Source organism: Manis javanica, chromosome 18 (genome assembly GCF_040802235.1).
Source record: "Manis javanica isolate MJ-LG chromosome 18, MJ_LKY, whole genome shotgun sequence".
Classification (NCBI taxonomy): Eukaryota; Metazoa; Chordata; class Mammalia; order Pholidota; family Manidae; genus Manis; species Manis javanica.
In genome coordinates, this window is record NC_133173.1 from 5,638,584 (window position 1) to 5,666,233 (window position 27,650).

The 27,650-nt window shown below is 45.3% G+C and overlaps 1 protein-coding gene across 6 annotated transcripts in view; it reads left to right on the top strand.

Annotated features, from left to right (window-relative positions):
* Nucleotides 1–27,650, top strand: part of NTRK3 (neurotrophic receptor tyrosine kinase 3) — a 351,764-nt gene that overhangs the window by 215,122 nt on the left and 108,992 nt on the right. The window lies entirely within an intron of this gene.

A 27,650-nucleotide genomic window follows, 5' to 3' on the forward strand; every position in this document is an offset into this window, starting at 1 on the left:
CTGTGTTTTCATAGATCTACTCTCTTCCTGTTCAGAATGGAAATACACCCATTTTGTAAGTCCTTCATAGACTTCTGAATAGAACCCTATTTTAATTAGCTAACCTCAAATTTGTCTGTATTTTGACTTTTTTAAAGCGAGCTGGAGACTGAGTTTTCTGTTGGTGAATGCTTACCAGTGAGTAGGAATGACAGGCAGCAGGAATTGAGAGGCTGACCAGGCAGAGGGAAGAGCAAATGCAAAGTTGTAGGAGGCGTGTTCTGGGGAGAGTCAGTAATTCTGGATGAATGGGGGATACGGTATGTGGCCGAGGGCAGGTTACAATGGCCTGTGCGCCAGGCTTGCTCATTCCAGACTATTTGAAGCTGTTATCAGAGGACAGGAATATTCCTCAACGAGCTTTGGATCAAAAAGGAACAGAAGAACACTTGTCAAAGAAGAGGGATTTTTCCCCCCCTTCCCGGTAGTCTAAGGGTGGCGGTGTTGTATGAAAACTGGCAAGACAGATCTAACCCAGTGTGGAATCAGGTGAGTGATTTTGACACAATGAGTTGTGTCTCTGAATGGTACAACTAGACCCATTGGTTTCCCAGCTTATTTCTAGTGTGTCAGTTCCATGATAATTGTGTGTGTGTAAATTCCAGCAGTGCTGGAGGTAAAAACACATTTTGCTCTTTTTTGCTATTCTGTTTGTTATTTATGTAATGGAACTGAAGTGGGCAAAAATATAATGTGCGTCTTTTAAAACAAAACTCTCTTTATTCGATAAACTTATTGAATTGCTTTTAGGAATAAAATGTTAGTAGTCTGTGCATCTTCAGCATATTATTCATCATCTACCATAAAGAAAGGCTGGTTTAATTCTTCTCAACCTTTCCTTTTACTTCAGAGAAAAATACTAGGGAGCTTGGAGAAAGAACTACCAATTTATTTCACATGAATTATTTTGTCCTTTCCCCAGGATAGTCATATCTTCAATTGCCGAGGTCATGGTTGGGAGGTTGAGAGTGAAGGGCTGTGGAGTGAGAAAGGTTAGGGGAGCACAGAAGTTCACACTAGAGCCTGGATACGGGAGCGCAGAAGTTCACACTAGAGCCTGGATAGGGGAGCGCAGAAGTTCACACTAGAGCCTGGATAGGGGAGTGCAGAAGTTCACACTAGAGCCTGGATAGGGGAGCGCAGAAGTTTACACTAGAGCCTGGACAGGGGAGCACAGAAGTTCACACTGGAACCTGGACAGGGGAGCACAGAAGTTCACACTAGAGCCTCGATAGGGGAGCTCAGAAGTTCACACTGGAGCCTGGACAGGGGAGCGCAGAAGTCCACACTAGACCCTGGACAGGGGAGCGCAGAAGTTCACACTAGAGCCTGGATAGGGGAGTGCAGAAGTTCACACTAGAGCCTGGGTAAGGGAGTACAGAAGTTCACACTAGAGCCTGGACAGGGGAGCACAGAAGTTCACAATGGAGCCTGGATAGGGGAGTGCAGAAGTTCACACTAGAGCCTGGGTAAGAGAGCGCAGAAGTTCACACTAGAGCCTGGATAGGGGAGCGCAGAAGTTCACACTACAGCCTGGATAGGGGAGCCCAGAAGTTCACACTAGAGACTGGATAGGGGAGCACAGAAGTTCACACTGGAGCCTGGATAGGGGAGTGCAGAAGTTCACACTGGAGCCTGGACAGGGGAGCGCAGAAGTTCACACTAGAGCCTGGACGGGAGCGCAGAAGTTCACACTAGAGCCTGGACAGGGGAGCGCAGAAGTTCACACTGGAGCCTGGATAGGGGAGCGCAGACGTTCACACTAGAGCCTGGACAGGGGAGCACAGAAGTTCACACTGGAGCCTGGACAGGGGAGCACAGAAGTTCACACTAGAGCCTGGAGCGGGGCTGTACGTCAGGGAGGGGAACGGAAGAGAGGCGGGGACTGAGTGTGGCTGTTGGGAAGGGCTCCCACTCCCAAACGTGGAGGGCGTTTGCAAAAGAAGGGTGGTGACGGAGGCAGAAGTGGACAGGACCATCCACCAAATATGGGGGGGACCTGTGTCCTGGGAAGCTGGAGCACAGGGGGAGGTTGACCCCCAGAATTCAAGGTTTAAGAGCAGATTGCTTTTGGGGAAACTAGCCAGAGAGCGGTGAAATGTTGGTGAGAAGTGGCCCAGGTGGCCCCATAGCCTTGACTGTAGATCCAAAGGCAGTTTGGGGCCAAGTCCCATGCCTGCTCATTTGGAAGAGGATTTCTTCTTTCTGTGTCATGTGCTGTGGTGTGGGATTGGCTTGGTGGCTCTGAGGACAAAGGAGTCCATGTTATCATTGGGAAGGACGAGCATTCTGTAGTGTGTTCTTCCCGACTGGACCTGAGGAGACCCTGAGCGTAGGAGTGGAGCTGCTGCATGTAGCACTAGAGGCTGCCTGTCCTGGTAGGAAAATCTGGATCTGAGGTCCAGCCCCGTCTGTGAATCCATAAGTAAGCCATTTGATTTCTCATTTGCAAAAAATAGTACCTTGCTGGATAGAGTTGCAAACCAGCAGCCCCAGGGCCACAGGCTGCCCACAGAGGTATGTTGTCTGGCTGTGCAGAGCATACAATTCTTTTGCATTGGTTGCTAACAGCTAAAACTTTACACATCCTACTGTTGGTTGACATTTGAGGTTATTCCATCTTTTTTTGCTATCCAAAATAGTGCTGCTGTGGGCATCAAAATGCTGATGCATATTGTTGGGTGGCTGTATCTACACACATGTATGTGCATACATGCACACTGCTGTTGGAGATGTACTTGTGATGGGAATTCCTGGGTCTGCAGTTACATGCATGTTCGGTTACAGTGTTGTTTTTTCTAAGAAATAAAAGGAAATGTATAAAAAGTGCTCAGCACATAGTAATAGTTCCATAGATTGGATGTTAGCTAATATCATCGTCATTATCATCATCAGAATTATTCTATTTTTAACCACATGGAGAATTAAACTCTTCGAGTGTGTCACTGAGGCTGAGGTTTCTCCCAGACCTCTTAGTTGTAAAGCTTTAAAAACATCCAGGCAATGACAGCTCTCTTCCCACTAGACCAACCTCTCTCCAACGAGAGGGCCCTGCCAGGCCGACCGAGAAGAAGGCCCAGAATCTGTCCTCCTGGAACTTATTTTGTTCCTTCTCTGGGCTCAGGATTGGGGCTGGTCTGTGGCATCTAGGATATCTGAGCTGCTGCTAATGCAGAGGGAATCTTTCAGCAGAAATAGCATAAGGAGATGATGCTCATGGAGGTGCATCTTACTTATTTCATTTCCTGGTAGTGGTCAAGATACTATTTCAGTAACTGATCCGACTTTATGAATAATGGAGCAAGCACCAAAAGCATTGTAGCATCTGTTTAAAGAATTGCTGGGGGCAGAGCCCTGTTTATTCCTCCTTGTAACTCCACTGCCACCAAGAACCTTAAGTGACAGCAGACTGGGGTTGAGGAAGGGAAAACAGACCTACTTGCTGGAGTCAGAGGATTTAAGGGTCACCTAGCTCCGTGGGGGCCAAGTATGCATCCTCTATTTGTTTGCTTTGGAATCACCTGGAAGCTTGTAGAAACTGCTGCACCCTGGACCTCACCCTGAGGTCCTGGTTAGTGATCTGAGTGTGGGCCCAGCTTCAGATACGCACAAATCTGGCCGCTATTGATTTCATCCTATTTTGTTGCTTTACAGATGGGGAAACTGAAGCCCTGAGTGGTTAAGGCACTTGTCCCAAGAGACACTGTGTTTTGGTGGCATTGGTAGAATTAGAGTCCAGGGCCCCGCCTTCCTTTTTCTCTCACCTTTCCCTCCCAGCATCCTATCCATGGAATTTCTAGAACTGTCTCTCTTCCTGTCTCAGGTCCTGGAAGTATATTCCCTCTTGAGTAGTCTCTGGTTTCTGCCCTTTTTCTTCTCCCAGATAGGCCCAACTCAGATTAATTTTAGCTTCTATTAAGGGACACTTCCCATCGAACAGGATCCTCTTTCTTTCTAGTGTATGACAATATTTTGGCTCCCTTCCATCTCTGCATCTCTAGAGAGATGTGGCCAAGTCTTCCCAGTAGATAATTCCTTGGCAAATCCTCTGTGTCCTTGATGCATGGTTGTGAAGGAGCATTTGCCTGGTAGCCCAAGACTGCTGGACGTGCAGCATCATATGCAGAAGGAGCCTTGTGGGGTGTGTGTGTGTGTGTGTGTGTGTGTGTGTGTCCCCTTCCTCCACCCATTTTACAGATGAGGTCACTGAGGCATAGTGAGGTGAGCAGCCTTTCCAAGAAACATGGCTGGTGTGTGTGTGCAAGAGGGAAAGCATTAGAATCCAGGCCTTCAGCTCCTTCTGCCCAGGTTTTGCCTTGGGTCAGATGAGTGCATCTCTAGTGGGAGAATTTCACATATTCAAACTGGCTGAAGACAGGAGATGTGGTTTTCCTAAGCCTGAGTCTTCTCTTATTTTCAACAAAGTCTCTGTTAGGGAATCTCAGGTTGGAAGGAGAGACGAGAGGTCCTTCTGTGCATGGGTCTCCTTCCCGTCCTTTGCAGGTGGTCATCAAATCTCTGTTCCTCCTTCTGGTGGTGAGCAGCTCCCCTTTCCAGGGTGGTCCAGTCCCGTCTCAGGCATTTCTCAGTGTGAGAAAGGCCACCCTGTCTTGGCCCAGAGTCGGTCTCCTGGGACCCACCCCCTGGGCCTCACTGTTCTGCCTGACCCCCTGGGCAGGTAGAGATACGTGGTGAGCAGGACACCGGCTTTGCCACCAGGCAGACTCCGGCTTTAGCTCTGCTCTACCAACCACCAGCATGTGTCTTGGATAATCGATGTTAGCTTTTTGAGGCCGGTTTGTGAAGTGGGAATGAGAAGCTGCCCACGTCCAGGAGTAACGCTGAGCCTCACGCAAGTGACTGTGCATATGGTAGCTAGAGCACGTCCCAGTCGGGGGAAGGCTCACGCTCCTCTCTCGCTGGGGGTCTGGTGCCAGGTCTCCCTCTCCTCCTACTAGACCGACCTTCACGTGCCCTTCGCTTGCTCCTTAGGTGGCACCAGTTGAAATGCTCTATGTGCTTTTTGGCCGTCTCCTGCCACGTCTCTCAGCTGAACAGGCTCTCAGGAGATGGGCCCCCAGCTGTGCATGAGGCAGGGAGTGTGGTGCTTACCCGCAGTGTTATTTTTCTGTCACTGAGGCAGTGCTGTGTTCTGGTATCCACAGTTTGGAGACGGTCTGTCATGGGCTGTGCATGTGTGAGCCTGTGTGTGTGTGCGTGTGCACACACAAGTCAGGTTCTGTGTTTGCATGTTTCTTCTATAGGTGCACATGTCTGTGCTCAGGTGTGTTTCCCCATAAACTTCAGTGTTAAAGCCATGTACATCCTGGCCCATTTTCTACATCAAGGAGATCCTCTCTGCTTCTTGAGTCCTGGAGTCAGGCATCCCATGGAGCAGGGCCTCTCTGTTCTTATTTCCCTTGTTTCCATGGGAAGCCACGTGTGCTGTGTGCCTGTGGAGGGCTGCCACCCCCGGATAGAGCTGCCTGTCTGACGAAGCTGCCACTGGCTTCGAGCAGTCCCTTTCCCTGTGGCCTGTGAAACTGTGTGACGGTCTCTGTCAGTCTTCTATCTGCCAGCCCCTGGTAGGGCACAGCACTTCACCAGGTGCTCCATGAGAAAAGCTGCCTCAAACGCTAATCTGAAAAGCACTTTGCAATGAAGGACACCTGAGATACATAAGATATTCGTAGCTGCAGAGGCTTCATCCCTATGTAATTTAAATCCCTTTCCCCAGTTATGCTCCTGTGGAGGGAGTAGGAGAGGACAGAAAAGCCTAGAATAATTATAAGAGGTTGTGGAAAAACATTTTTTTGATGACTGCAATATTCTTGCTTAGTCACCCGACTGCCTGCTGGATTGGGTAATGAGCATTTTTATTATCTTTCTTCAGGTAGGGACTGTTTTGACAGCTACAGATGCTGCACATTACGTGTGTTCTGGACCGCTGGTCCGCTGAGAAGCTCTTGAAGAAAGGGTCCCTCTGTAAATGAGTTTGGGACATCTTGTGTATCCCACCTGCCTTCCAGGGAGCCCAGGGTATATCAGCATATTCAGGGGTGAGAGGCCCTTCATAGACCAACCAGTTTTGCTCTGGATAGCCTTGGATTTACCCTATTTATTTGAGAAAGATCCCTTCAAAGTTTATCACCCTACCTCTAATAAGTTGTTTATAATGTTCGTGGGTAAAAACCTTCGTTAAAGGAAAATGGGGTGTTAGGGAGATTGAGGTACAGACTGTGGTCAGAGTTGTGTGGGTCTCCCACTCATGTCATTAATGGGGGCGATTCCCTATCAGCATCTTTTTCTGGTTTCTTGCCTGGATGTTATGTCATGAGATATACCGATGTCAGTTTTTCTAGGATTCGTTGAATATCAAAGAGTCTCCTTCAGAGTTGAAATATTACCTAGAATTGAGGTAATTTCTACTCAGCGAGTCTAAATTTTATAGATAAAGGAGGGTTTCTCACAAATTTCAGTGGGAACGTCCATACAGAGAGTAGAATCTGGTGGCTTTCTGAAGGAACCTGTGAAGACCAGTGTTACTTTAGGGCAGATAAACTTTAGGCTTCAAAGGCAGGCCCATTGCCAGACCCACTGACAGAGTCACTGACAGTCGTCTGGGGGCAACTGACAAGGTACACCTGCTTTTGTCTTAGCATCCTTGGTGGTGATATTAGTACTTCATGGGTTTGTTTGGAGAACTCAGACCTCTTGACTGACCTGGAGCTTAAGCTCATGAGGTGCCTGGTTCCTCAGGGAAATGCAGTGGCCTTTACTTAGGCCTCTCTGGTGGTGCCAGTATGTGTCCCAAAAGCATCAATCGGGAAAGACCAGTGTATGCGCCTAATGGGATAGATCCCAGCAAACGAGGAGCCCTGGGTCGATAGAGGGGGAGGGATGTGGCAGAAAACCTTTGGAGTTATGCAAGTGTGGGTTTAAATCCCAGCTCTACTGCCATATCTTTACACAAATTAAATGTGATTATTCCTTCTGTAAGATGGGACTGTAAGTGACGCCTCACTAGGTATTGGGAGGATTACATGACATTGCCATTTCCCATGTGGAATGCCCCAATACTGGGGTAAAATGTGAATCCCTTCCTTCTGCTGGCGCAGGTCAGGAGGAACGGAATGTTTGGGAGACCGTCGCTCAGTTGAGTGGAGCTTTGCCCTTGTTCTACAGTTCTGACGAGTCATTGCAGTCAGCCCTGTACTTCGAGGCTGAGTCACCCAGAGCTTTTGGTTTGGGTTCTCACACTCTCTCCCCACCTGCTAACTTCTAAATGTCTTCTCTCCCTCAACGTTCCCTGGTTGTTCATGTCTCTCTTGCCCTGTGGAAGGTGGTGGTGCTCCCACTCTTTGGTGTCAATGCACCTTGAATTTGCACAAGAGTAGCACAACCTGTTCTTTTTCCACTAGCTGTTTTTGATAATGCCTGGCAGTGTGCTGATATTTTTGGCCAGAGTAGCACATAAGGAGACCATACCCTCAAGGAATATTTTTCCATCTGTCCACTGTCTCTTTTTCTAGGTTGCATACTTTGGATTTTCCATTGATGAAAAGCACTTTCCTTTTCGTGCCCACATGAAAGTTTACCTGCCCATGTTCTGGGCCTGCTCCCTTGTCTTGCCCAGGGCACATGCACAAAGTCTCTTGGGATCTTTCCGAACGTTATGCCTTTTGTTTTATTACCTGGAAGAGCTTAGGGTCTTTAAAGAGCAGGGGTATTCTGGTGTAGTCCCTCTTGGAGATCAGCGATGCCAGGAGGTGTATTGAGGATGGTGCTAGCAGGCGGAGGGTGAAGGGGCTTGTGATGGGTGAAGTGTAGGGCAACAGACCAGGTGGAGGGTGGCACAGATACTGAGAGACAAGACAGATGAGGTGGGTGCTGGAGTCTAGTCAGGGGCACAACAAAAAGCCAGACAGACTAGGAAAGAAAGTCCTTGTCCTGCCCCTCTTCCTATGAGCGTGCAGCCCTGAAACAAGTGCGATTTCGGCTCTTAACTTGGGAAGGATTTCCAAGAGGCTCTGACCAGTCTTCCATCCATGACAGTACATCCCCTCAATTACCATGGAGACGTCCGATTTAAAAATAGCCATTGGGTGGAATCTTAGTGCAAAAGACAAAAAATCCAAATATATCGTAGCAGGTGGTTCCCTCATTCTTGTGCCTATTTACTCCTTTGAGGATTTTCATCAGGTTTGACTTTTCCTTATGGAGAAAGTGTGTCTTCCTCCATATGTTATACTGGCTGAAGCAGTGAGTGGTTCCCTGGTTGAAGATTTGTTACATGGTCTTCTTGCTTCTTGGAGGGGGAGAGTGTCATAGTAGTTGGGTGTGTGGCTGCTAGAGGCATCTCACCTGGGTTCAAATCTCAGCTCTGTCTCTAGTAACTGTGTAACACTGGGAAAGTTACTCAACCTCTTTCTGTTTTTCCATCAGTAAAATTAGGTTAATGTGGTGCCGGCATCATGGAGTTAATGTGGTTAAAGGCAGTAAAACCTGGCAAGTACTCAGAACCGTGCTTGGGAATCATGAGCCCTCCAAACATGGCAGTTAAGATTTACCCCTAGGGAGTTGGGCAGCCCACCGACATACAGTTCACCGTTGGGTTTCGCTCTCCGCAGAGGTGTGGAAAGAGTGTCATCAACAGGTCTATAAGGTCATTGTGCTTCCTCACAGCTCAGAGCTGATGGCTTCTAGACCTCCCAGTTTATCTCCGTGTAGTTGCCAGTTAGATCCAGAACATTCTGTTTGTGCTCTGTGTCTGTCAGCTTCCAAAGACAAGGGAGAGGCAAGCATGTGATCACTTCAGTAAAGAATTACTCAAAGAATTCAGTGATTTTTAGCTCCTTTGTCCCCTTTTCAACCCTAGGCTTACCTTTTGCTCCATGATTATTGGGTGAAACTAAGGGTCCCCGTGCTGGCATGCTGCGCTTGGCAGAGTGAAAGCCTTCTCTTGGGCGTTGGAGGGCTTTGCAAAATGCCACTTGAGCGTTTGGTACTCACTGAGTAGACATTGGTTTGGACTTGCTTGCCAGTCTCCCCCAGGCTTCCCCCTGCTGCTCTTTGCTTGGAGAATCTGTTTTTGTTTGTTAATATACTCTGGCTGTGGTAGGTTGAGATTCACCCGGTCAGCCATGCTGTTTCCATTTGTTTGTTGGGTTTTCAGGCCCTGCGTATTTTGATTCAAAAGAGCCTTATTTTCCCTTGGCTTCCAGTAAGTTGGTTTTGTTTTGTTTTTCATTATTTACATAGCCTCTCAGGTTTTCTGCTTGAGTCTTACTTCTTTTCAATATTGTTTGTCTCCTTTTCAACATGAGGTTAACAGTGAAATTGTGCACCTGTTTGTCTATTGTTTTGCTTTGCTACACCAAGCTCAAACATCTAAGGATTAAAGCAGAGATCTCAAAGATTCCCTGTCTGGCCCTGTTTCAGGGACAGATGAGGATGTTAGTTGAGGTAGGATTCCCTTATTCTTATAATTTCTGGTGACTTCAGTTAGCAGAGAGGAGGTCTGGAACATATAAACACAATCAACAGATCCCTCATTTCCTTGAGGGCAGGCTCAGACTGTTGGTGGAAATGTCTTGAACAAGGTCTTTCATTACCCATTCTTGGCTGGACTCACACCTGTCCTTTGAGATTTTTATGCTGGTACCATTCTTCTGTGTGATCCTGAGTACTTTCTAGCTTGATGAGTGCAGAAAACTCAAAACAGCCCAGCTGTTCGATTTTCACTTTGAAAGGAACCATATTCTTCCTAGGGAGGAAATCCCTTTACACTGCACGTGGGCAAAATTATCAACCTTTTCCAGGAATACTTGCAATGATGGTGAATTCAGGCTGTTATTATGTCAATGCATCCATGTTTATCCTTTTGAAACTTTATTTTTTATCAAATAGTTTCATTTTTCACCTGGTACACATACATGAATTAGAAAATCATATAGTTAATATGGCAATACTCCCCAAATTGGTCTACACATTCAGCACAATCTCTATGAAAAATCCAGGCTACTTTTTTTTTTTGCAGAAATTGACATGTGAACCCTAAAATGTATATGGAAATGCAAGGAACTCAGAAGAGCCAAACAATCTTTAAAAAGAAGAACTCAGTTGGTGGGTCTAAACTTCTTAATTTCAAAACCTGTTACAAAGCTACAGTAATTGAGATAGCGTGATACTTGACATAGGCATAGATATAGAGATGAATGGAATAGAACGGAAAGTCAAAAAACATAAAATAAACCCTGACATTTATGCTCAATTGGTTTTGAGCAAGGTTGCCAAGACAATTCAATGGGTGTAGAATAGTCTTTTCAGCAAATGGTGCTGGAACAACTAGATAGTCACATGCCAAAGAATAAAGTTAGACCCCCTACCATACACCATTCCAAAAATTAACTCAAAATGGATCCAAGATTTAAATGTGATAATTAAAACTATTAAATGCTTAAAAGAAAACCTGGGTGCAAATCTCTGTGGTCTTGGATCAGGTGATGGTTTCTCGGATACCAAAAACATGATCAACAAAAGAAAAAATGTATACACTGAACTTAATCAAAATGAAACGATGATCTGTTTCAAAGGGTACCATCAAGACAGTGAAAAAGAAACCCCCCAGATAGGAGAGAATATTTGAAAATCCTAGGTCTCTTAAGGGAGGTGTATCAAGGATATATAAGGAACATTTACAATTTATCAAAAAGACAGTTAATCTTATTGAAAAGTAGGCAAATGATCGGATTAGGTATTTTCCCAAAGAAGATATACAAATGGCCAATAAGAACATGAAAAGAGGCTCAACGTCATTAGCCAGTAGGGAAAATGCAAAACCATGTTGAGATATCCCTTCATCTCCACCAAGACGGCTAGAATCAAAAAGCTGGACAACAGGTGCTGGAGAGGATGTAGAGAAACTGAAGCTTCATATCGTGCTGGTGGGAAGGAAAATGGTGCAGTCGCTTTAGAAAACAGTTTGTCATTTCCTCAAAACATTGAGCACAGACTTGCCATCTGAGCCACCAATTCCCCTTCTTGGTATATACTCAAGAGAATTGAAAACATATGTTACGCCAAAGTACAGTTCCGATACACGCTATAACACGGATGAACCTTGGAAACATTATGCTAAGTGAAAGGCGCTGGGCACAAAAAGCTGTATTCATGATTCCTTTTTTTGTGGTTTGTCCAGAAAAGGCAAAGCCATGTGACAGAAAGTAGGTTAGTGGTGGCCAGGGGCAGGAGAGAGAGGGATGAGGAGTGATTGCTGATGAGTGCGGATTGTTCTGTTTGTTGTTTTATTTGGGGGAGGATGAGGAAAGCATTCAGGAATTACCTAGGGGTGATGGTTGTACAACTTTTGAATGCAGTAAACACCACTGAATTGTACACTTTGAAAGGGTGGACTTTATGGTATGTGGATTATGTCTCCATTTTTAAAAGCTATAAAAAGAGCAGACCTACATGGATACCGTCCAATTTGAGCAGATTCTATGGGGCCCTTGTTGCTAGATTGTGGCCATTCTTAGAGGTCAGACTAGGAGCTGGTTCAAGGCAGTGGCTAGTTACCTACAGATCAGGTCATGCTTCATCATTTTAACAATGAGTATGAATATGCTGATACATGTCCCCTGACTGTTAACACTTACCTCTGCCTAAATCCTGGGACTTCCATACCCATATAGAAGCAGTAGAAAGCATATATATATATCCCACACTGAACTTGAACATGACCGTCATAACACCAACAAGTTTGAGCTGTGAAAACTCAGACTCCCCAAGTGGGTCAGGGGCTGATAAAATCAGCATTTTAATTAATATTTCTGAGTAGGATCTCACAGAGGATGGTGGAAATGTGTGTAGTTCTAGTGAATCAGGTTATAATGCAGTATTAAACTCTCTCCTCTATGTCTCTCTCTCTCTCTGTGATAAAGGTCATTGTATTCCATGAACCTCTGTTTTTTGTCCCATTGCCATTTTCCTCATCTGAGTTCAGAATTCCGTAAACCTTTCCCAGGTCTCATAGATGTCGTCTTAGACATGAACTCTCCTAATTCACCCATGCCCTCGGCTACTCCTCAAGCCCATAGCCACAGCAGCATTGTGTGTCAGGGCCCACCCTACCCCTCCCAGGGAAATACTGACGTGGCTCAGTGCATGGGAGACGAAAAATACATGGGAGAAGGGAAGGTGTCGACGTGTTACTTATCCAGCAATATCCCATCTCATTGCAAAAAGTGTCTAAGGTGGCTTGCAAAACTATGCACAGACCCTGAAACAAGATGAATGAATGGGATGACAATATCTAGAAATAGGGGGAATAAATGTAAGGTAATAAAGTGAAACGAGTGGCAAGAGTGGAGTGTTAAGTGCCTGCTGCCAGAGGGACCCGGAGATCTGGCTCTGAGCATCCTAGTGGCCAAAGCACAGAGGTAAATGGCATAGGTTACAGGGGAACTTGTTCGGGCCAACTGTTATGGCCTGACAGAAGCTTCTCCCATAACACCTCATAGAAAGCAGAGTGTGGGGTGCAGACATACACTCTCCAGCATCCAGAAAATAGATCTAATGGTGCACCTTGTAGCCGTGTTGGTTAAAATATCCTCTGATGCAGGTCAGTGGCTTTGTGTGCAAACCCACTTCATGAAGTGGGTAGGTGGAGGAGAGATGCTCTCAGAGGCACCCATGGAAGTTCTGTTTTATTCTGGGGAGACCCATGCATTACCTGGATGTGGGGAGCCTCTGGGGTCCATAGTTGAGGACTGATGGAATTGCCATCTGGCACATGACCTCTGGGGTCTTGCCGGTCAGCTTTTACAGCCAGTAATGCTCTTCCCATCCCACCCCCACCTTTTCTTGCAGGCTTTTCTTCCTAGGCTTAGCAGCCCTTGATCATGTGAGGCAGTAAATCGCCGAAGTCCAGAGCAAATCTCACTTGACATTTTTATCTGGACTCTTCTGGGGGCCTTTAATTAGCATGATTGTGGCACGGAAGATTGCTCCGATGGAATCTGTGTTGCTCTTGGTTGGCATAATAGCTATTGAAGGTTCTCTAGTTTCTGTTTCTAGTCATCTAGGACAGACTCTGATTAAAAGTGATTAAAACCCCTTAATATGGTATAATAAAGGGTGGTTGGCAGTGTGTTTACATGGATTTTAAAAATGCATCAGCACATGAACTCACATAGTTGTAAAAAAGTCACTCCAAGAGTCCATATGTTTGTCATTCTGGCTCCATCAAACACGAAACATACGCCACTGCGTAGGAATCCGTTACTGGCATGGTCACTGCCCCATAGCCCATGCGGCCAAAGTGACCTTGGCCATATTACCCACAGCCATGACATTCTCGGTCCTTGTTAATGGGATTGGGGGAGCAGCCCAGTACATCACATCTGGGGCCTTGCAGGTCAGATGGGCTTCAGGGAGCATCAGAATATGTTGTGAGTAAAGACAGAACTTTCGTTAGCATCAAGGGTCCCGACCCCCAAGTTCCTGAATACAGGTTGCAGTGAAAAATCTCCTGCTGGTGCAGAACACACCGTAGCAGTGGTTCTCAACCAGGTACCTCTGCTCCCCAGGGGACATTTGAGACCATCTGGAAACATATTTGGCTGTCCTCATGTCTTGGAGGGTGCTACTGGCACCTAGTGGATAGAGGGATGCTTCCACACCTCCTTCAGTCCACAGGACAGACCCCACAATCAGGAGCGATCTGGCCCCAAATGTCAATAGCATCAAGGCTGAGAACTCCTACAACTCTAACTTTCAAAGCAGACGCCCATATTACTTGCTTAAAGCTCGTTGTGGCCTGGTGAGGGAGGAGGTATAAAAGTTTTTTCTCCATTTTACAGATTGAAAATCTGAAGCTTAGAGGGGTGATGGCCCTTCCCCTTCCCATGGGATTGGCCATTGGGGTACTCGGTTCTCATTCTGCTGCTCACCCACGTGCCTGGGCCGACAGGAGCCCTGGGGTCTCTGCAAATGTTCAGAAGGGCCGTGAGTTTTATCTAAGTGTTGATGGAGCATCTCTGTGACCCCAGGTTTCTCAGGAAGGATGGGAAGCTCAGTTTCATATCTTTCTCCTGGGTATCAAGGAGCACGTATCTATCGGAAGTACTGCGTAATAGACTTGATCTCACTTGACACTTGGAGAGGAATAATGTCTTTGGCAATGGGTGAAAACATGATTATTTGCACAGTCCGATACCAGTTCACACATTCAAATGCTTTAGTTGTGTAATGTGTGACACGGTCTGTTGTGACCACAGGCAAGAGTGGTGTTTTTGGAACTGAGAGTGCATGACCTGCCGCAAAGCGTTCACATAAAAAATCATGTACCCCTCAACTCTGTGTGTATCTGTCTGGCTGCATATCTGCAAGGGGACTGCCTCCCAGAGCCTGCCAGTTTAGTGAAATAATGAACCCGAGGAGGGTCACCAGGCTGGTAAGAATACAGCTGTGTTCACATACTCACTGCCTGGGACTTGTCGTATCAGGAGATGCTGTAGCAGAGAGTTCAGTGCGAATGCCTCTCTGCCATTTCACTGCCTTGTCTGTTCTTAGGACACGTGTGGCTGCACCACTGCATTTCTTACGGGCCGTGGCTGGAGTTAGCATCTCATTCATGCTGACTGAGCCAGGGACTGTGCTGCACACTTGAGATACATATCTAGCCCTTCGGACCTCGAAGCAAGCATGATTATCTCCATTAGACATTAGAAAGCTTGAGCTGAGGGGGTGACTTCACTTGTGTGTGATCCATACCTGGCTGAGGGCAGACCTAGAAGTGAAACTGAAGATGTGCTCATCCCACTTTAATGCTGTGCATTAAATAGACACAGCGGTCAGACTTCAGTCTTTGCTTTTCAGTTAAGAAGGATACGCTCATCCTAGTTCGCAGGAGAGTAAACGGGGTCACTGAGGCAGTGGAGGAGTTGACCATAGGGTAGGGCACAGAAATTATATCTCCGCCCCCTGAGGCAGCCAGTGTGTTTTGGGGGCTAATAGACACAGGGAAATCCCAAAAGAATTCATCTGCGTACACACACACAAGTTTCAGAAATAAATTGACCCAACATTAGTCTCAGTTCTTCCTCTGATCTTATCAAATCTAAAGCGGCTCTACTCTGAATGGAGTCGACCACAGTGCTCAGAGCTGAGAATTGCTCTGTGCCTTACAATGCGTTGTCTGAACAGCGTCATTTAATGGCAGGAGTCTTGCCTCGGGTCTGATGAAGTAAAGTCAAGGGCATACGATTCCTAATTCCTATTCTAACTGTCGCCGTACTTCCTGCGAGGGTTGCAGGCATGCTCTCCTGGGTGTGTGCAGAAAGCACGCTGCCTCCCCACCCTGCTGTTTTCAGGTGCCCCCACTGTTGCCAAGGGTCCTGTTATGAGTCACAGGGGAGACCCTGGGGCTGCCCAGGACCTCCCCACCCCCACCTTTCCCACCTCCCACATTTAATCGGATGCTGAATTTCTGATTTGCAGAAGCTCCCTCTGCGTTTACCTCGCATCCGTCCCTTTGGCTCTCCTCTCAGGATCACAGCCTCATTTACCATGGTCCTGCCCGCTTCAGTCACCCTTCCATCCAGGGGTCTGCACACGACAGCCCGTGGCCCAATCCAGCCCACCACCGCCTGTTTTTGTACAACTCAAGAGCTGAAAATGGTTTTTATACTTAAAAGTGATTGGGAACATACCAAACGGAGAATCATCTTTCATAACATGAAAATGATATGAAATGCAAATTTCAGTGTTCATAAATAAAGTGTGTGGGAACACAGCCACCCTCATTCATTATGTATCATCGGTGGTTTCTTTCACTCGACAGGGGCAGAGCTGAGTACAGAACACCTCATTTTATAGCACTTTCCTTTATTGCATTTTGCAGATACTGTGTTCTTTACAAATTAAAGGTCTGTGGCAACCCAAATTGGACAAGTCTGTTGCTGCCATTTTCCCAACATCATTTGCTCACGTCATATCTTTGTGTCACATTTTGGTGATTCTCTCAATGTTTCAAGCCCTTCCATTATTATGATGTTTGTTACGGTGTCTGTGATCAGTGATTCCAACTCGCTGAAAGCTCAGATGACGGGTAGCATTTTTTAGCAATGAAATAGTTTTTTAATTAAGGCCTGTACATATTTTTTGGGACCCTAATGCTATATTGCGCAGTTAATAGATTACAATGTCATGTGAACATTATGTTTACGTATGTTTTTATATGAAGTAGGAAACCAAAAAATTCATTTGACTCACTTCCTTGTGATATTTACCTTCTTGAGGTGGTCTAGAGCTGAACCTGCAGCATCTCCAAGGTAGGCCTGCGTTTAAGATGCGCATTTCACAGGGCTACCGCTGCCGTAGGTAGAGATTCCTCTGACAGATCCGGGCAAAGTCAACTGAAATTCTTCTGGAGAGGATTCACCACTCTAGATGCCACTAAGAACATTCATGATGCATGGGAAGAGGTCAGAATAACCACATGACCAGGGATTTGGGAGAAGTTGATTCCAGCCTCCCCTCCCCGCCCCCTCCCCCCAGATGGCTTTGAGGGGTTCAAGACTATTCCCGCTGCAGATGTGGTGGGAATAGCAAGACAACCAGAATGAGAAGCGGAGCCTGAGGATGAGATGGAATTGCTGCATCTCATGATAAAACTGGGAAGGTGGAGGAGTCGTTTCTTACGGATCAGCAAAGGAGTGGTTTCTTGAGGTGGAAGCTACTCCTGGGGAAGATGCTGTGCAGATTGTTGAAACGACCACAAAGAATTTAAAGTATTGCATAAATATTGCTTTTGATAAAGCAGCAGCAGGGTTTGAGAGGATTGACACCAATTTTGAAAGTAGTTCTGTGGGTAAAATGCTATCAAATAGCATATGCTACAGAGAAACTGTGAAAGGAAGACTGACTGATGTGGCAACTTCACTGTTGCCTTAGTTTAAGAAATTGCCACGGCCACCCCAGCCTTCAGCACCCACCACCCTGATCAGTCAGCAGCCATCAGCGTGGAGGCAAGACCCTCTGCCAGCGAAAAGATGATGACTTGCCGAATAGTCAGAGGATAGCATTTTTCAACAATAAAGTATTATTTAAGGTACAGACGTGGTATTTTTAGACATAATGCTATTGCACACTTAATAGTCTATATGTAGTGTAAACATAACTTTTATATGCACTGGGAAACCAAAAAATTCACTTGACTGGCTTCATTGTAGTGGTCTGGAGCTAAATTCACAATATTTTTGAGGTATGCCTGCAGTTGCAACAGAGACCTTCTAGCCTATAAAGCTGGAAATATTTGCTATCTGGCCCTTGACAAAAAAAGCTTGCTGGTCCCTACCTTGCCCTGTCCAGTCCCACCCACCCCTCTCTTCCATTCACCTTTATCTACTCTCAGGCCACCTCGTCTTTCAAATCCTGAAAACTCAACTATCACCCAAACTCCTGAAGTTCCTTCCGGATCTGCCCCAAGCTAATCGTCTCTGTTTATTTCCTACTGGGAACTCCTTGCACTTCCTCAGATGTACCTTTTACCGCCCCACTAAGACCGTTGCTCACATGTCTTGTTTTGTTTTTTCTCTGCTGGGAATAACTTCCCTTTCCATCTTCTTAGATAGGAATCTTCTCTCTCCTTCAAGCCTCATTGCAAATGCAACCTGCTCCCAGGAGGTTGCGTCTCACACGGAAGATAAGTCCTAGGAATTCCCTCGTGCTCTTCGGGTAACTGCTTTTTGACTGGAGGCCTTTGGCTGTTTCAGCCGAGGTTGCAGGGCCCTAACTAGGGTTGAGGCCCTCCTGGAGGTGGTGTCTGCAGCCCCTTGCATAGACTCTGCGCGTGTAGGTGTGTGTCTCTGACCACTGCTTTCCCAGGTGTGTTGTTCCTGTGAATTTCCTTCTCCCAAACCTATGTGACATTGTTTTGAAAGTGGGAAAAAATTTGACATTTGGAAATTGATTTTTCAACATTCAGTAGAAAGACCATGTTCATTAGTTGATGCATCATTTAGTCTGAATCGCTTATCCACATGTCTTCCTGTGCCATATCTATTGGTCTATCATCTGTCTGTCTTCATTTATCTATCACTCTTCATCTATCTGCCCATCAGTTTATACCAGACCCTTGATTGGTGATGTCCCGTTTTTATGAGATCACTTGATTGGCACTGTCCCTTTATTGGCCGTGTCCTGTTTATATCAGACGCTCACAGGTAGTCCCAGGATACTGGTCAGCCACCGCCTCTACTGAGCTGCTGCTCCATTTCTCTCTCACTGTTGCTTTATGTTCCAGCCAAATGATGCTCTTCACTTTTCTGGAAAAAATTCCTGTTTTAGTTCTCTAGGGCTGTGTAGCGAAGTCCCATATACCGCATGGCTTAGAAAAACAGAAATTTATTGTCTCACTCACAGTCCTGGAGGCCAGAAATTCCAAATCAAGGTGTCTGCAGGGCCATACCTGCTCTGAAAACAGTAGGGAAGGGTGTGCTCCATGCCTCTTTCCTGGCATCGGGTACTTTGCTGACCATCTTGGACATTCCTTATGGACACATCACCCCAGTCTCTCTCTGCCTTCATGGTCACATGGCGCTGTGTGTGTGTGTGTGTGTATCTTTGTGTCCAAATTTCCTGTTTTATTTTTTTTTCTCGAATTTTCCATTTTCATAAGGACCTAGTCATATTGAATTAGGGCCCGCTCTAATGACTTTGTCTTAAATTAGTCATCTTCAAAGACCCTCTTTCCAAATAAGGTCACATTAACATTCTGAGGTGCTGGGGTTATCTTTTGTGGGGCACATATCAACCTAAACAATCTGTCACACTCGCTATACCTTGTCCATGCTTTTCCCACTATTTGGAATGCCCTCCATGCACTTCTGCCTGGCGACCATCTGTACCACCTCCTTTTTTCTCTCCCCCACTGAACTCCCACAGCTCTGGGTGGGCACGGCTCTCTTGACACTCACTAGAGTATATCCCATATTATAATGATTTGTTTAATGAGCCCAGTTAACTATAAACAGCCCCCCCCCTTTTTTTTCTTTTTTGGCTCATGAAAGATTGATGCTCAGGTATTTGCCCTGGATTTTAAGCTTCTCGAGGGCAGTAACTGTGTCTTACTCATCTTGGTATTCCTTCCCCCTTTTCCAGCTCTGAACATAGGTACCCACGCACATAAGAGGCCCTCAACACATGTCAGCAATGTGGAGACTTAGAGCACAATGAAAGCAGGATTGAGTGTGCACGTGCTGCTGTCTGCCACAATGTCTGTCGTTGCAGAGTGCTGACATTTTGTGACGTGCATGACATATATCTGCCACTCTTAATTTGGGTGTTTGGGAGACTGTGACATCTCTACTTCCCCACAGGAATGAGTTTTGTTTGTATGTGTGTCTGTGTATATGCACACTTCCATCAAATTAGAGGGCCCTAAGAAAAGAACTATTTCTCTCTATAGATGTTTGGTGGGACCCTCCTCTGTCTTCTTATCTTTCCTTCATCATCATCTTCAGTATCTTCATCACTAATCGTAGGAATTCAGAGCCAAGAAAGCAACTCATAAGCTTATATTAGTTAATTGTTGGGGCTGTTGACTTAAGAATGCCCCAGCTATCTGATCCTGTTAGCCATACCCTACTGTAAGTTAATCTGCTTAAAATTGATACTACCGAGGGATTGATTACATTTGCTGCCAGACTCTGGCCTTTGCATTGTGCTCATTGGGCCCTGAACAATATGGCCATTACCCCAAAGAGAGTGGGGCACCTTGTGGTACCAGATGATTTGAGGATTTTGGTTCTGGGAGGGCCACATGAAGTTGGGGATAAGAGGCATTAATGCTAAGATAATTGTTTTTGTTGTTTTACTTTTCCTTACTTTGTTATTTTGAGGCTAACATAATCACTGTTTGAAGTTTATGGAAGAAGAAATGCTTTGAAAATGCCAAGATACTATAGTAGATCCTGAAAATAATGTGGTCTATTGTTATACAGGTTCACACACACGTGAGTCTTACCGCGTTTCTAAAAAATTTTTTTTCTATTCTTTAAATCGTGGTCTGTCAGGTGGGAAATAGAACTGTTGGACATGCTTTCCGCCCAGGTTTCAATGTAGCAGATCCTGATTCAGTAGGTTTGGAGAAGAGCCTAAGATTCTCCATTTCTAACAGGCTCTCAGGTGAGGCCGTTATTGCTGGTCTGGGAACCACTCTTTGAGTAGTAAGGGTTACAGGCTGGAGAAACACCACTGGTACAGGTGGCGGAAGAGAATCCAATAGACAAAGGGGAGTAGAAAGATAGGAAGATGAGCAGGGTGGTGCAGTATTACAAATGTCGTGGGGGATGTGGGGTGGTCAAGATGCCACACTGGGGAATGATCAGGGTAACAAGGAGTGATGAAATCTGGTCATGGAGTAACCACGATGATCTTCAAGAGAGCAGTTTCTGGAAGTGAATAGAACTTGGATTACAGTAAGTTAACTATGAGTGATCTGGGAGACGGTGGACGTTCCAGGTGGAATTGAGTCATGCAAATTGTTGGTACCCAAGGGATGTAAGGATATGGGATGGTATCAAATGATAGAGTAAAGTGGATTAAATTGCTCCATCTCTTACTAGATTCAGAGTAGAGAGTGTGGGCATCTGTGGGTTTGGTACATATACACATACCAAAAGAAGCCAGGGAAAAAAACCATCCTATGCAAAATGAGTTAAAATCCAAAAGCATGGAACACATGAAAAAAAATCTAATGATAAGGATGCTTGTTATGATGACTTACTCAACAATGTTCTGGAAAGCCTAGCCAATGCAATAAGACAAGAAAAGAAACATAAGAATTGGGAAGTCAGATGACTGTCCTTGTCATGAATGATATGATCACCCTATATAGAGTATCAAAGAACTCTAAAGTTAATGATAGAGTTCAGAAAAGTTGTTGATACAAAATCAGCAACAAAATCTATATATTCCCTAGGCATTTCTAGAAAATGTAACTGAAAACAAATGACATTTAAAATACTAAAAATGAAATAACACCAAGAAATGAAGCAAAAAAGTATGAATCTAACAAAGGGTATGCAAGTTCTTATGGAAACATAGAAAACATTGTTAATATTATAAAAGATGAAAGAATAAATGGAACATATCTTCTTCATGAATAGGATGAACCAATATAATGAAGATGTTGATTCTCCCCCAAGTCTATAAATTAAATAAAATCTCAGTAAAATCCCAGTAGGTTTTTGAAGATACTTCATGATAAGGTTATTCCATAATTTATATGGAAGAATGAAAGATAATGAACAGCCAAGATAGTGTTTGAAAAGAAAATTTAAAAAATAGGGGAGTCTTTCCTTAATACATAAAAAGGCATTATAAAGTTACAATAATTAAAACAGGGAGATAACTGGCCAAAGTATATATTTTTAGCACTCAGAAAACATACATGTGTAACTATGTAGATACATAAATAGATCAACAGACAGACAGTAGAGGGGTTGTGGGTATGTGGGCATTTTTGATGTCATTGTAAATTGGTATTAGAATAGGTATTCAGTAAAATCACATGAGGAAAAATAAAGTTCTATTTCCTACTAGTAACAAAATAAATGATAAATTCGGGGTGAAATTCAAAGGTAGAACTGTTTATTTTAAATAAGGCTTTTATTTGAAAATAATTTTAGGTATCCAGGCAGTTACAATGATAGCACAGAGAATTCCCTCATATCCCTCACTCAGTTCCTCCTATTGGAATCATCCTATATTAACATGATACATTTATTACACTGTAGATTATAGATTATTGTTTACATTATAAAGTCAGTACTTATTCTGATATCACTAGTTTTTCCCCAAATATCCTTTTTCCGTTGCAGGATCAGCATTACATTTAATTATCATGCCTCCTTCATGTCCTCTGATCTAAGACAGTTTCTCAGACTTACCTTGTCCTTGATCACCTTCACAATTTTGAGGAACACTGGTCATTTTCTGCAGAATGATTCCCAATTCAGGCTTGTCGGTGGGGTCATGGGTTTTGGGACGGAGGACCACAGGGGTGATTGCCACTCTTGTCACATCATATCAAGAGTATGTGCTTATCACATGACATCACTGACGATGCAAACCCCGATCACCTGGCTAAGACAGTGTTTGCCAGGATTCTCCACTCGAAAGTTACCTTTCCTCCTGGCATACTCTTTGGAAGTAACCTAATAAACACAATGTGCATTCAAGGTAGGGCGTGGAACTCCACCTTCTTGAGCAAGGAATCTCTACATAAATAACTTGTGATTCTCCTCTAAGGGAGATTGTTAAGTGGAGCATTTTTAAAGGAAAGGAGAATATCATTTGACTTTGAGGAGGGAAAATCTTCTTAAGGTACAGATTAACTATAACAGAAAGGAAAAGATTAATGCCTTTGACTACATTAATTGAAAAACAAGTCTATATAAGATACCATATGTAAAGTTAAAAGACAAGTCGTAGACTGAGAGAACATAATTCCAATGCATGATTCCAACAAAGAATTTGCATACAGAATTAATAAACTCCTACAAAAAATATGTGTATATATATGTGTGTGTGTACATACATATATAATGGAAAACATATATGTATATTGTGTGCATATATATATTGTATGATACATAGGAAAGGATATGAAGAGAGAGTTCACAGAACAGGAAACTTCCATTGAGATGTTGTACCACCTCAGCAGTAATCAGGGAAATGCACCTCAAAGCCACGAGGAACTAGTGTCCACTACATATCAGATACTGTTGGATATAGAGATGAAAGGGTAAGAAGTTCATCCATTTGGTGATTATAGAAATAGGAGTTAGTACCATCACTTTGGGGGACCATTAAACAATACAGTGAAGGATTTATATACACTAAGGTATGGGTCATCCTCTAAAGCTATTCTTCTTAAATATTTCTGTGCACAGAAATTGCCTCTTTGAAGAGCGTGTTGCAGTGCAGGTGTTGGTTCAGTGGGGGCTGAGGTTTTCCCTTTCTCCTAAACTCCTGCTGCTGGTCCACCTTCCACACTTTGTGTAACAAGCCTCTAGAGTAGCAGTCAGCAAAGGGTGGCCTGTGGACCCAGGACCAAATCTGGCTCCTGACTGTTTTGTAAATAAAGTTTTATTGGAACACGTTCATTTGTTTGCAGGTTGTCTATGGCTGCTTTCAGACAACAGTGGCAGAATTTAGTTAGTAGGAACAGAGACACTATGATTTGTATAATGGTTAAAATATTCATTATCTGACCCTTTACGGGAAAGATTTTGCCAGCTGCTGCTCTGGAGAAGCTCTCCCATCTGCACAGAAAGAGGCTTGTGAAATAACATTCTTTGTAACTTTTTTTGGAATAATGACAAAATGGAAATAAGCATCAGTTGATAGAACAGGCAAATAATTTGTGGTATATTCACCTAGTGGGCTACATCAGTTAAAATTAATGAATAAGAGCAATGTATATCAACACAGATAAATGTGGAAGACACCCCTTGTTTTAAAGTTTAAAACAAGGCCAAACAATACTATAATTTGCTTATGGATATATACCTATGTAGCAAAATGATTAAAAGATGCCCAGAAATGATAATCGCCTATTTCAGGGCAAGGGTTACTCTTTGGTGGAGGGAAAGAGGGGGAACAGGCTCACGGATGGACTCCCAGGGGTTCTCCACCATAGTGTGATGTGTTATTTCAAAAAATGTGGGAAGAAGATATCAAAATATTAACATTGTTAATGCTGGGCAGTGGGCATGTGGTTTTGACACTCTTTACCTTCTGATATTTCATCTATTTGAAACATTTGTAAAGAGTAAAAAGAAATCAAAGGAAAATTTATGCTGAATATAAAGATGGGGAATTTGAAAGGCAGGGAGAGGAATGGAAATACAGAAAAGTTATTAATACCTGAGGCTCTCTCTCTCAATTAAACAAGAGAAGTTCGGGGATTGCACACTGTCCCTTATGTAGTTAATTTTGAAAATGGTAAACAGGTTTTGCCATGTGACTAATTTGACTCTGTGGCTTATGGGAGTATTTTGATATTAAGGTGTCACTTCATCCATTTCTATGTGGAATGAAAGGAATTTCCCTTTCTCCAGGGCGATCATTTCACTCCTCAAAGTCAAGGTCAGCATGCTGTTGGGACAGTGTCAGTGATGCCAAGGGTGAAGCCCCTGGGCACATCCTCCTCCATTTGAGTCCAGTGGAATACCCACCTTGCAATGCCCGCCAGGGAAGCGTCGTCAGCGCCTTCGAGATTCTTTTAGGGACAACCTTTCACTTCCATCTGAGAATCTCAGTGTTTCCCATCCTTTCATCTCCCCAGGGTGTAGATGCCCTCCCACTTCCTCTGGGCATGATTCCATAAGCTAAATCACACCTGAGGTGCGCCCCGCCTCAGCCCCCTCCCTCAGAGCACCCGAATGCAGCTGGAACCGGACTTGCCCCCCCGGCCGGGGCATCTCATGTTCCCAGCAGTACTGAGGCGGCTTTGCAGGCAGGAGGCGCTGCATTTGATGTTGGGCGTCTCAGCTCCACACTCTTCTTCATGAAGTACATCCTGGCCATTTCAGGTCCAAGGACGTTTCAGTGAAGTACAGAACCCTGTGTAGCTTGTTTGCTATTATAGGGATAGGGGAACACTTTGGGTCAAATCATGCCCCGTGAACTAGAACAGCTATATTAAAAAGTCCTGCTAGCTGGCACTTGACAACCTGTGGTCAGCCAGCTGATGGCACAAATGCCACCTTTCCACCAACAGTAGCTTCATAAGTGGCCCCCAGCATGTTTTCTTATTGGAAACCTGATTTTGAACACAATGGCCTCTTACCCAAACTCTCTCCCCCCTTCTGAGATGTCTGTTCCTCTCATGCAGGTTTCCAGTCACTTCTTTGTAACTCTAAACGCTGACTCGAGGGAGCAAAATCTGTCGTTATAGGGACAGTCACCAAGGCTCGGTGAGATGGCACTTCCCTGATCTCTAACATGCAGCCTATGTTTATTGTAACACGTAAGCATAGCACACAGCTTTATGTTTGTTGTAAAGTTTTAACTCAAATGCTACAACTAACCGTGCAGTGTTGTCAATACGTGGAGGGTCGGAGGGAGTGTGGGCACATGGCAATCTGTCTACACTGGGGGGGTCACTGCCATGCTGTAGCTGCTTGTCTCTGTGCAGAAGGGCTGGCCCAGCAGAGCCAGAACACTTGCCTCTCCAAGGGAAGCTGGAAATGGGGATATTTTCATGTTGGCAACAACATCAGCAGTTTTATTTTTTAATTTATGCTGAAAAAGAGCCACATACGGCCTGTAGGTTAGGATGGCAACCTCAGAGCAACACAGGAGAAGATCTAAGGGTTTTGAGCAAGCTGGTTTATGGTCTGCAAGCCTGGGTGTCTGGGTCTTACCCGCCTAGGTCATTGCTATTGAATCTGAGGGCAGGAGAAGAAAGCACTTAAATTGAAAAATGCAGTAGCCGCACCAGGAGGCCAAGGTATAGAACAAAGTAAAGTAACATCCATATTCTAGGAATCCTTTTCCCCATGACCTTGGGGAGGTCACCACGGAGGGAGGAAACACGCAAGGGATGGCTCTGTGGGAGCTTTTCTTTGCCCTAATGCATTTTCCTGCCCCTTCCTGCTCCTGTAGTGGCCCCCGGAGAGAGTTCTGGGTGAACGCTTGGCTTCCAGGGGTATTCCAGGTACTTCACACTCTTGCTATGGGTGTGACTATGTTCTGAATAGTCACTCTTCTCTCCAAACCCAGTATTCTCTCTCTCATCCGGTTTGCTTTTCATCTTTCTTAAGCTAAACTCTCAGAAGTAATATCAAACCCAAAGAGTCAATGTGTCGATAGAGTTTGGGATGCCTTTCTCGGAGGCCGTCAGTACCTGCAAAGCGTTGTTGTGAGAGTGGAGGTTGTGGCAGGCTAGTGAGGCAGCCTGGGACAGGCCTGGCCCCGTGTGTGCTGGGGGGAGGCGGTGGCCGGGCACGGGGAGCTCATCTCCCCGGCTAGGGTGACTGTTAGGGAGGAAAGAAAAGTCTAGCCTCGCAGGAGGAGCCAGGCAGAAAGCCCTGCTTTGCCTGGAGAACGTCCCCACTGCTGTGGCTTTGACCTCCATTTCAGCCTCCTTTTCCTGGATATTGATTTGTAACACAAGGAAGTCATCTTGCCGTGCTCAGTATAAGGACTTTGGAGTTACAAAGAGCTTGGTTCAATATCAGACTTTGACACAAAGTGAACTTGGTGTATATATGTTATCGGTATAATAACACATATTAGTATAATTGGTATAACATATATATTATTGAGCCTTAGTTTTCCCACATCTAAAAGGGAGCTAAGCATAACCTTTTAAAGATATTGGGGGATACTGAGTTAATTGGAGGCAGTGCCCGGCCCTGTCACTGACTTAGGTAGATCTCGGCATTCCGGGGTGATCAGTGATACGTCTGATGGTCGGATTGTCATGGCTGAGCATTGCTTAGGCACCCTTCTTTGGGCCATATCTCCCCACAGTGTGGCCCAAAGCATTTCACCTCCTCCTACCCCGTGGCACAAGGTGAGGAGGCTGTGGCGAGGATGCCCCCTGGCCAGGGTGATGCGGAGCAGATGCCCCACCCTGCCTCTGTCCCATTGCCCCCTCCTCTCGCTGTCTCTCTGGACAAGGATCTGAAGGGCTCTGTGCACCCCGTTCTCTGTTGCTAAGCCACCCACAGCCTCAGTACCCGGACCCCCATGTATTTCAACGCACTCTTGAGTATGAATTGCTTTGCTCACAGCCTGTGCTATGTGAGTGATAAGAGTCATTGTGATACAGTGACTTTAAGCTGATGAATGAATATATTGGAGGAAAATAATCCAGTAGAGGTCCGTATGGTCCTGGGCCTTTTATCCAGGGCATAACCTGAACCACTTTATGCAGTTAGATAGTCAAATTACCATGTCAGGTAACAAAAGGAAGCAGCAGGGATGGAAGGGGAGGCCTTGAGAATCCAGAGTGGGGTGAAGGGTGTGAAGCTGCAAGGCACAGGGGTGTTCTCACTGGCGGGTGCTGGAGGCTGGTGGCCCTGATTCCCCAAAACCAGAGTGCGCGGGTGGGGCTGGGCTGAAACCCCAGAGAAGGGGAGATGAAGAGGGTCTGGGAGATGGTCAGAAAACACAGAGGTTTGCAGGTCTGGGCCACCTGGCCTGTCGCCCAGCCACAGGAGCTGGCACTTCTCTTGCGGTGAATATGGAAGGACTTGCCTTTGAAGATAGAACCTGCTTTTGGCCCAACGGGCTTGGCTGCAGAGCCTGTGATCCAGTCCTATGGGTGCTCAGCCCTCCTGTCCCCCATCACTGCCTTCCCAGCTCTCCTCCCTCCCCCAGATGAGCCCAGAGCCTCTGGTTCACTTCCTAGGAAACATGTACCTAGACTGTCCCCCAAAGACCGGGTTCTCTCTGAACCCGAGGGTCTGCAACTAACTTTGTGCTGGATGACTTTGGAGAAAGTTGTTGACAGATGGTGAAGAAGGTTAGACATGGGGCTCCATGGGCCACAGGTGGGCGAGGGCTTCTGTGGAGGTGTGTTTGCCCTG